Source organism: Halyomorpha halys, unplaced genomic scaffold (assembly GCF_000696795.3).
Source record: "Halyomorpha halys isolate HHAL.00 unplaced genomic scaffold, Hhal_1.1 Scaffold646.1, whole genome shotgun sequence".
Taxonomy (NCBI): domain Eukaryota; kingdom Metazoa; phylum Arthropoda; class Insecta; order Hemiptera; family Pentatomidae; genus Halyomorpha; species Halyomorpha halys.
In genome coordinates, this window is record NW_027111017.1 from 277,515 (window position 1) to 286,865 (window position 9,351).

General features: G+C 27.7%; 1 long non-coding RNA gene across 1 annotated transcript in view; it reads right to left on the reverse strand.

Annotated features, from left to right (window-relative positions):
- The window catches only part of LOC136796177 (uncharacterized), a 20,655-nt gene extending 16,608 nt beyond the window's left edge, over positions 1-4,047 (reverse strand). The window contains exons 1-2 of the long non-coding RNA XR_010843876.1: positions 3,916-4,047; positions 3,009-3,131 (exon numbers count right to left, since the gene is read on the reverse strand). This is a non-coding gene — a long non-coding RNA (uncharacterized lncRNA). The remainder of the gene's footprint in view (positions 1-3,008; positions 3,132-3,915) is intronic.
- Positions 4,048-9,351: the final 5,304 nt, after the last annotated feature.

Here is a 9,351-nt window from a genome sequence, read left to right on the forward strand (position 1 = left end):
TATATATAAATGAGAAGATGGTTAGGGTACATTTAGTGAAGGACACAAATAATTAAAAACTTATTTATTAGCGCTGACGTTTCGGCCAAAATTTCAGGGCTAATAACAAAACACAAGTTAACAACCATGATGAGCAAAAGAAATTAGGAATAATTGGAAAATAACCAACAATATGGGTATATAAATAGTGTTAAAAAAAAATGTATAGTCTAATTATTATAATAAGATAAAGCCTATATGAGAATAAGTAATAGTAAAAGTAAGAAAGAGGAAAAAAAAATACAAGTGAAAATATTTGTATAAATATATTCTAGTAATATATGTATACAAATGAGTATATGTACTAAATGAAAATTATTTAAGATTAAACTCATGAAAAAAGGGAAAATAAAACTATATGACATGAATTAAGTATGTAAAGTAAAATAACAAGATTAAAGAAATAAAATATAAAGTTATTTAAGCCAAGAGGAGTGAAGAAATATAAATATGAATGAGAAAATCTAGTTAGCAAACATTTGTACAAAAAAAGAAAAAAAATATATTTGAAATTAAAGTTATGAAAAAAGTGAGAAAGGTATCATATGCAATTAATGAAATATGTAAGTAAAATACTAGAATGGAATAAATAAAATATAAAGTTATTTAAGCCAAGAAGAGTGAAGAAATATGAATATGAATGAGAAAATTTAGTTAGTAAACATTTGTACAAAAAACATGCAATTAATGAAATATGTAAGTAAAATACTCGAATGAATTAAATAAAATATAAAAGATTGAGCCAAAAAGATTAATTAGTAAATATGACAATAACAAGAGGTGATGTACATATCTTAATAACCTGGGTAAGGAAGAATGAATAAGAAAAGAGAATTCGTCAATGAATCCATAAATGTTATTTATTTAAAGTAATCCACAGCAATAGAGTTGTTTACCTGTGTACACCAATATTTATTTTCCAGTAAATTTCTAATAAGAGTATTTTCTCTGCTTGATGATAGGAGCTAATGTAATAGTATAAATTAAGATGAAAAAATAACCCGATAATCGAAACTAGAACCAATTATAATAATAATAAAACAGTAAATTAAAAGGAGACGAAATAATATGTAGAATATAAAAAAAGAATAAAATAATATATAAGAATTTAAAGATAATAATAGAAGATAAATAAACAGATTGTTGAAAGGAGAAAAAAAATAATACAACATAAAAATGGCTTATTTCTGGGTTTTAATAATCTTATTGCTAAATATAATCATACTTATACGTTTGTTTTCCATAAATATTAAAACATTTAAGGGTGTAATAGATATTGTCGTTAGTATAATTCCCAAATGATGAGTCGAGTGTCTATCAGATGATTGCTGTTTGCGAGTATGTGTTTAACATGTTATACTGTCTACATGTTCCGGTCGGCAGCAAGTATTCCCGTGTTAGTCCAATGTGTCCGATTCGTAGTCTAATCAGTACTACTTGTCAGCTATTTTGGACTATGTGACCTATGGGATCACTCTGGGTTTAATTCATCTATGTTTGTTGGTCCTAATTACCTGCCACTTATATAATACTTGCGTATCATCGTGAGTACAGGCCATTATGAGAGCTATCTAAGGACTCAAATGGCGAATGTCAAAATTTGTTGGGAACAGGTGCAAAAATTTATTTGCTCTCAGCCACTACCCCTCCCATAAATTGAGTCACTGAACTGAACCTACCTTTGATTTTCTTACTTGATGGATTGCGTTTTCCATATAACAATTTGACTGTACTATTATTGCTTTATGTTCGATATAAAGAAGGTACAGGAGTGGGTAAGTACATACCCTTCATGTTTCAGGTAAATGAAATAAATGTGTGTCAAGGGTGGTAAAGTAGTTGTGAAAAATGAAGCGAATTGGTAGACAAATATTTCAGAATATTTTTCTTTTTCTGAATAGGATCCAGATAGCTCATAGGATCCATTCTGGAGTTCTGCCATGCTATCTACATTTCATTCATACATCTTGTTGCTCAAATTGTATTACTGCAATTTACATGTATTTTGTATTTCAGATTTTTTTTTCATTATTGTATAAGCAAGAAAAGTCTTAAAAACAAAAAATACTAGTATTTTATTTTGTATTCCACCTTATATGTAAAATAAAATATTACACAGTAATCTCGAAAAACCTTTTTACTATTTTTCTTCTAATAGAGAGATATTAATATGCCTATGAATGATTTTCGTAAATCTTAGTATGTACAGTTTTCTAAAGTCATATATTCTTTGATGTAGCTATTCCTGAGAAAATAATCAAATTACAAACGTTATTTAACTTTTTAAAATACAATTATTTTTGTTATTTGTCTATTTTCCCAGAAATTTCTGCATTGATGTATGAATAATTTAAATAATAATAATAAATTAATACTGATATATATCAGTACATCTAACGTTTTATTAAAGATTTCACTACTTCTGATCTGATTTTTAATGAAAAAGATTAGCTGAAACCTGGTCCAGAAGAAATAAATAAATGATGTAAGAAGCATTATGGGATTTTCTTAAAAACGTTTCTTTAACTTTTAGCTACAATGAATAAATGATTAATAGAATAAATAAATGAATGTACAATGAATCAAACTCAAACTCTAACAAAGCCTCTTATGTAATTGCTGAAAATCCAGTCAAAGACTTCTTTGATGAAATGTTCGAACCTTCATGAAGGAGCTCTTTTCAATTTTTATATTTTATTTAAACTTTTAAAGAATATTTGTCGTATTTGATAAAGGGATTATGCATTAGGTGAAAACTATGAACTTATAACTATTTATTGTAACGTCAATTTTACCAATAATTTTATAAATTTGGTTGTTAATTAGGTTGTACGGTTTTATAATTGTTTTCACTTGTAAAAGTTAATGTGAAACATAATAATTAGTTTTGTTAGGTGCAAAAAAGGTTTTGTTTTTAAATGAATATTTATTTTAGCTACTGTGTAACTAAATTATTTGAATCAACTAACCTGGTGTGCCCCCTCACCATTTATTAAATTTCCTCAGCCCCTCTCAAAATGCATTACCAGTATGCATGTATGATGCAGAGGCTACCTTCAACCCGTTTTCATCATGACATCAACCCCACGCACCTATGGAGATTAAAAGAAAAAAAAACATATAAATAAGAATTTATAAACTATTTGAATGAAAAAGGATTATTTACAATGTTGAAAGTAAATATAATAAATTTTTAAATAAATAGTTGTGGCTTAAACTTAGCAATGCTGTACGCTCGTACCCATAAATCTGAAACACAGGTATCTATTTTATTAACTTTTAAATTAAACTCATTAAGTATTGTACTTTTTAGCTATAAAATAAATAAATTTCTTTATTTTGACATTGAACATTGTACCCTACACTTCTAATACAAGAGCTAAGTTGGAAAAAAGTCATTTATTTCATCCCACTTTTTTATTAGTTCAGTGAAAACCATGTATAATTACTGGTGAAATTGATGAGTCTGCCAACTATAGTTATTCGTTATAATGATCGTTTAACACTTCTATAAATCACTTGAGATGTTTAAAATATTAACTACTTATGATATTTAAGGTATATATTAAGTTTTGTAATAAATAATAATGTCTTTGTCAAACCCCTGCTCTCTATTTATTCCATTAGCAATAATTACTACAGTTTTCGTTACTTCAGAAGTTTAACTGCATCTATAAATGATTAAAAATTTATAAAGTTTACAAATGTACTGTAAAAGTTTTTTAAAATATTTAATATAATAGTAAATAAGTTGTACTGTCTTTTAAAATTATTAATTTTAAATATAGGCATTTACAAGACGTATATAAATGTTTAACAATTATCCTATTCAGTTAGAAAGTAAATACATTTATTTTTTATAATATATGTACCTACTTTGAACTTTGGACTCGACAAGTTCGTGAATGTCGAACATGGTACTGCTCATTTAGTTCGTTCCCAGCTCGGTACTGGTGCAGTTCGCAATAATTATTCGTTATAAAAATCATTCAATACTTCTAGAAATCACTTGTGATGTTTAAAATGTTAACTACTAACAATGGTTAAGGTAAATAATGTCTTTATCTCCTCTGAGCTCTATATCAATGCTCATCGCATTAATTATTACTTTTATTTATTACATCCAGAAAAGAATAACGATTTTTAAATTTTATAAGTATTACACAATAGTTTTTCTAAAATATTTAAGATACTTACTAAATATTAAAATAAATTATACTGCCTTTCAAATTAGTTAATTCAATACACACGTATTTACAAGATACACATTTTTCGTGTTAAAGATGTTTAACAATTGTCATATTCTGTATGAAAATAAATAAATTTATTTATTTTAATAGGCCTACTTTGAACTTTAGACCCTACAGGTCCGTGCAGGTCGAACATTTTTCTACGCAGTTTATGCCCAGCTCTGTACCGATGCAATAATTATTTGTTATAATACTTAACAAACACTAAAAATTACTTAAGATGTTTTCCATGTAGTGATAATGCTTTATAATTATTAGTATAGTATGTATTAGTATATATTCGTTACATCAAAAGATTAACTGTTTTTTCCAATGAACAACGATTTGTTAATTATTTGAATGTAATGCTAAAGTTTTTCTATAATATTTAAGATACATTTACCTATTATTAATAATATTGGAATTCTTCAATACAGTATACTGCCATTTAAATTAACCAATTTTACAACTCGCTTGGTTGTTTGTTGGAGGCAACAATATTGTTGCTGGTAAAAGTAGTTGGTAAACTAATTTCACCAGTTGTGACTGCAGTGGTCTTACTGCGCGTGCATATAAGTTAAAATTCGTTATTGCAATACCTTCAGAGCACGGAGATGATAGCATGTCCTTGGCCCGGCAGAATTGAACAGTTAATAACTCAAGATCTTTTTGGGCAATAATTCTTGTATTTTAGTACCAATTAGGTAATAATTCGTGTATAAGTTCCAACTCAAAATTCTTATAGTGCCGGGCTGCATGTCCCTGGCCCGGCAGAATTGAACATGTAATAACTCGCGATCTTTGTGGATACTAATTTTAATAATTAGGTACTGATTCGTGTGTAAGTTTCAACTCGAAATTCGAAGTGCCGGGCCAGGGACATGCACTTTTTATAATATTAATACACATTAATATTTACCTAACGTTGTTTAATTCAAATTAAACTCTATCAAAATATGCTCCCTACATTTACGTAAACTTGCTTAAAAAAACTAAATTACTCTGAATAAAAACCTGAAATTTTGTTCAAAATTAAGAGAAATGAGGAAGGTAATTGTATTAAATGATTTTACATTCCTTTTATGAAGACTGAAATTCATTTTTCAACTTCTTGATACTAACTTAATTTTAAGATTTAGAAAAAATATGCAAAGCGCTATGTAGAAATATATAAATATTTTTGTAAATATAAGAATAGTTTTGTAAATATTAAAATATTTTTTGCTATGAAGAAATATCAAAATATTTTTTGCTATGTGGAAATATCAAAATATTTTTCCAAGTTAAATTCCCTCGTTAATGTCCCCTAAGATTGCATATGACATGTTATTTCATTTAGCTTTTCAATTGTATATTTTCATACGAATATGCCTTTAACCAAAAAACTATGAAGTAATAATTGAATGTAGAAAAACTTTAAACAGTTTGTATTACACAATGTATAGAAATATTCATGTTGATAGGACTAATTTATTTAAAATAATATGGAGAAGAGCTAATGGTCGAATACTGACCATGCGTTTTCTATTACTGGCTCATTTCATATAAAATGTCCATTTTTATTATTTCAGAAATTCAAAGTGGGATTATTGGACTTTTGTTGTTTACTACCTTTATGCTAACAAATTATAATGAGCCTTTATTAATTCTGTCTTTTTTAAAATGTTTACTATCATTCCAATTGAATGCACATTGCTCATTATCGAATATGACCGTGGAAACGCATAACCCCACCGTTCGGGAAGGGTGTTGTACGAACGGACCATTCGTAAGTAGTTGGAAAAACTTTCGGCTAGTGGCACAGATTTGGATAACTAACCCAGGGGAAGACCTCCACCAGCAATTGACGACGATGAACTTAGGCTTACTCTGGAAGTTAAAGGATTTGCAGCACAACTGAATGCAAGTGTATTGACATTTTCTCGAAACTTAAATAACATTGGTAATGTAAAAAACGTCGATCTGCGGGTACCTCATGAACTCAATGAGTGGCAGGAGCTGAACCGTTATGAGGAGACATGCTTTCCACTGCTTACTAGGCAAAAAAACGAGCCTTTTCTCAAAAGGATAGTCACGTTTGATGAAAAGCAGATTATGTATGACAACAGGCGTCGGTCAAGTCAGTGGTTAAATGTCAACAAAAGACCGACACACATGCTAAAACCAAATTTGTATCCAAAACAATTATTGGTTTCTGTGTAGTGGTTAATTGCAAGAATAATTCATTTCTCCTTTTTACCCAGAGGTGAAACCATTAGATCCACATTTTACTGTTGTGATATTTACATAATACATCAAAAACTTGTCAATTGACAACCTGAATTGATCGGAAGGGACCTATACTCTTACACAACAAGGCCAGACCTCATGTTTTACGACAGACAGTTAAGAAAGTAAACAAGCCCTATTACTAAGCCCTTCCACATCAACCTTCGCCTGACTTATCTCCAACAGATTTCCATTTTAACTGAAATTTTGACATTTGCCTTAATGGTAAAATTTTTGAAAATGATACCCAGGTCAGAAATTCATTTTCATTTTTCATCAATTCTGAATTCTTCAGTTCTGAGGTTGAAAAGTTGAAGAAAATGTATAGAAAATGACGGTAAATATTTTTAAGAAAAATATTTTTATTTCATAAAGTTGTTTTACTAAATAATCTTTCCTGTAAAACCTGGCATTCAATATCAAACGACGCAGCGAGAAGCTTATTTCAGAGAGACTTTTTCATTGTTACCCCAAGCCAATAGTCAATACTATTCCAAGAATATTCTCCACCTGTTCTTTTTTTATTTGATTGATTTCGACTCTATATTTCAAATATTTCAATTCTAAACAATAAATTAAATATGTGCCGTATATTTTGGCGTAATTAAATATATATGTGTATATTATAAACTCACACATGAGTAAATATGTGTATATTTAAATTTAAATTTAATTAATTACTTTTATAAGAACAATAAAATTTAATGTTTATTTCCAAGTTTTACCTTGCGAATTTAGAAAAGAGTAGAAGGAAAGTAAGGGGGGTATTTTAATTTGATAAATGACGTAATCAGCAGAGATTACGGTATGCTAATTCAGCCTAGCCCAGCCTCTGCGATATCGGATTCGGTTCTAAATGGAATAATTTTTCCCGATGTATAAACAAGTTCACATCTTTAGGGTTCGCTAGTCCTCCAAATTCATTTGGGCACATACAAAAAACGTATTTAAGAATAAATCACAACCCTCAACTAATAATTAGCTATGTTCTGGCACACTTAAATCATCTAGCGTCTTCATCAAAGTATTATAAAAAAGAACCTAGTTTACTATAAAATCATGGTTCAATGAAATTAAAAACTCATATGTTATATATTAAGGTTATTAATATGTAATTTCACCAAATATTTGTTCAGTAAATAAACAAATATAATTTTTTTTTTAAATTATTTTAATCTTTTTTTGAGTAAATAAAATAAATATTAAAAAAAAAATAAATTTTGATTAATTGTTTCTTAAAGGGTAGTAATGCTACACCAATCGTGTTATTTCAAAGAAAATTTCAAACCTTTTTCACTTCTTAAATTTCTATTACAGTAGAATTTTCGAGCTATACCAACTCATATTCTAAATCGTTTTTTTAATGTCTTTATTTATTTTATCATTTTCTATTTTCCCTTTTCCGTTTCTTATTTTTTTTATCACTTAATTTATGTATTTGTAAATATGGTGTGAATGAGCTCTATGATCCATTGTCTAACAATATGACAAAATGTAATATTTACCAATAAAAAAAAAAGAAAAAAAAAAAAGAATATTTTAAATTTAGTTTATAAAAGTAATAAATTTTATCCAAATATATTTTTTTTAATAATTTATTTACAACTGTATACAAATATATATAACAAGTAAATTTGCAGTAGGTGACATAGTGACATGATACAAACATGTGGAGAATCTACTCACTGATAGAACTCCAATTATCCAAACATGAATGAAACCTTTTAGCTCTTATGGTTTTAACAGTAACATATGTTCGTAAAAACAAATCTTGTGACTGATATTAATGTATATATTCTAGACATAAAAACACCGAAAATAATGATCTAGTAAATACAGCTGAGAATATAGAAAATATTTTTTAAAACAATTAATATAAATACTCATCGAGATATACTCTGATAATGTTACTAGAGTGAAGAGGAATATGAAGGTTGCAGATATTTTAAATATATATATTTAATTAAATTGTTAATTATTAAAAAATATGTGGTTGTTATGTGATTCCAATGGTTTTTCCTCAATCATTTTGATTGATATTCATTAATTAAATAAAAAAAGTCAGGTCTAAAGGACCCTACTTGAACTCTTAAAAGTTTATAATAAATGGAATATAGTCCGGGTGCGGTCAAATTAAACTCAAATAGTAATATTATGTGCTATCTTTATTTGAGCTACCACGTTGCTGGGCTTCGTCAGGGCTAAAAAACATACAAACGTTTAACATAAGTAAAAAAAGGAAATGGAAAATTACAAGGGTATACAATGAAACGTAAAAATTAAATAAGGAAAATTAAAGGTTATATAAGAAACGTTATTTGGTTATATCATAAACAATAAATGAAAAAGGAAATAGTAACAGATAAAGAGAAGAAATATTAAAGAAAGTACAAATTAAGAGATGAAAAGGGATAAGAATAAAATCAAGAAAAAAAAAGGAAGAAAATGAACGAGACAGAATTCATATACCTGTTTTGACAGTCAAAGTCAGAGTGAACTGTTTGTACTGGGAGGAGTGGGGATAGCAGTTAAGTACGTCACATTTGAAAATAATGTTGAGGTAAACAGTGTAGAAAAAATTAAAATTACATAAACAATAAATGATGATATACATAATAGAGGGGGAGAAGAAATATAAAAAAAAAAATTAAAATTTACCTAGATTGATAACAAAAAAGAAATAAAATTAAAATAATGGAATACAATAAATATAAATGATTAAGAAAGACAGTATACCAAATCAGTGGGGACACAGAGGTATGTAAATTATACCATAGAAAAATTAATAATAAAGTAATTGATATAAGTATACTAA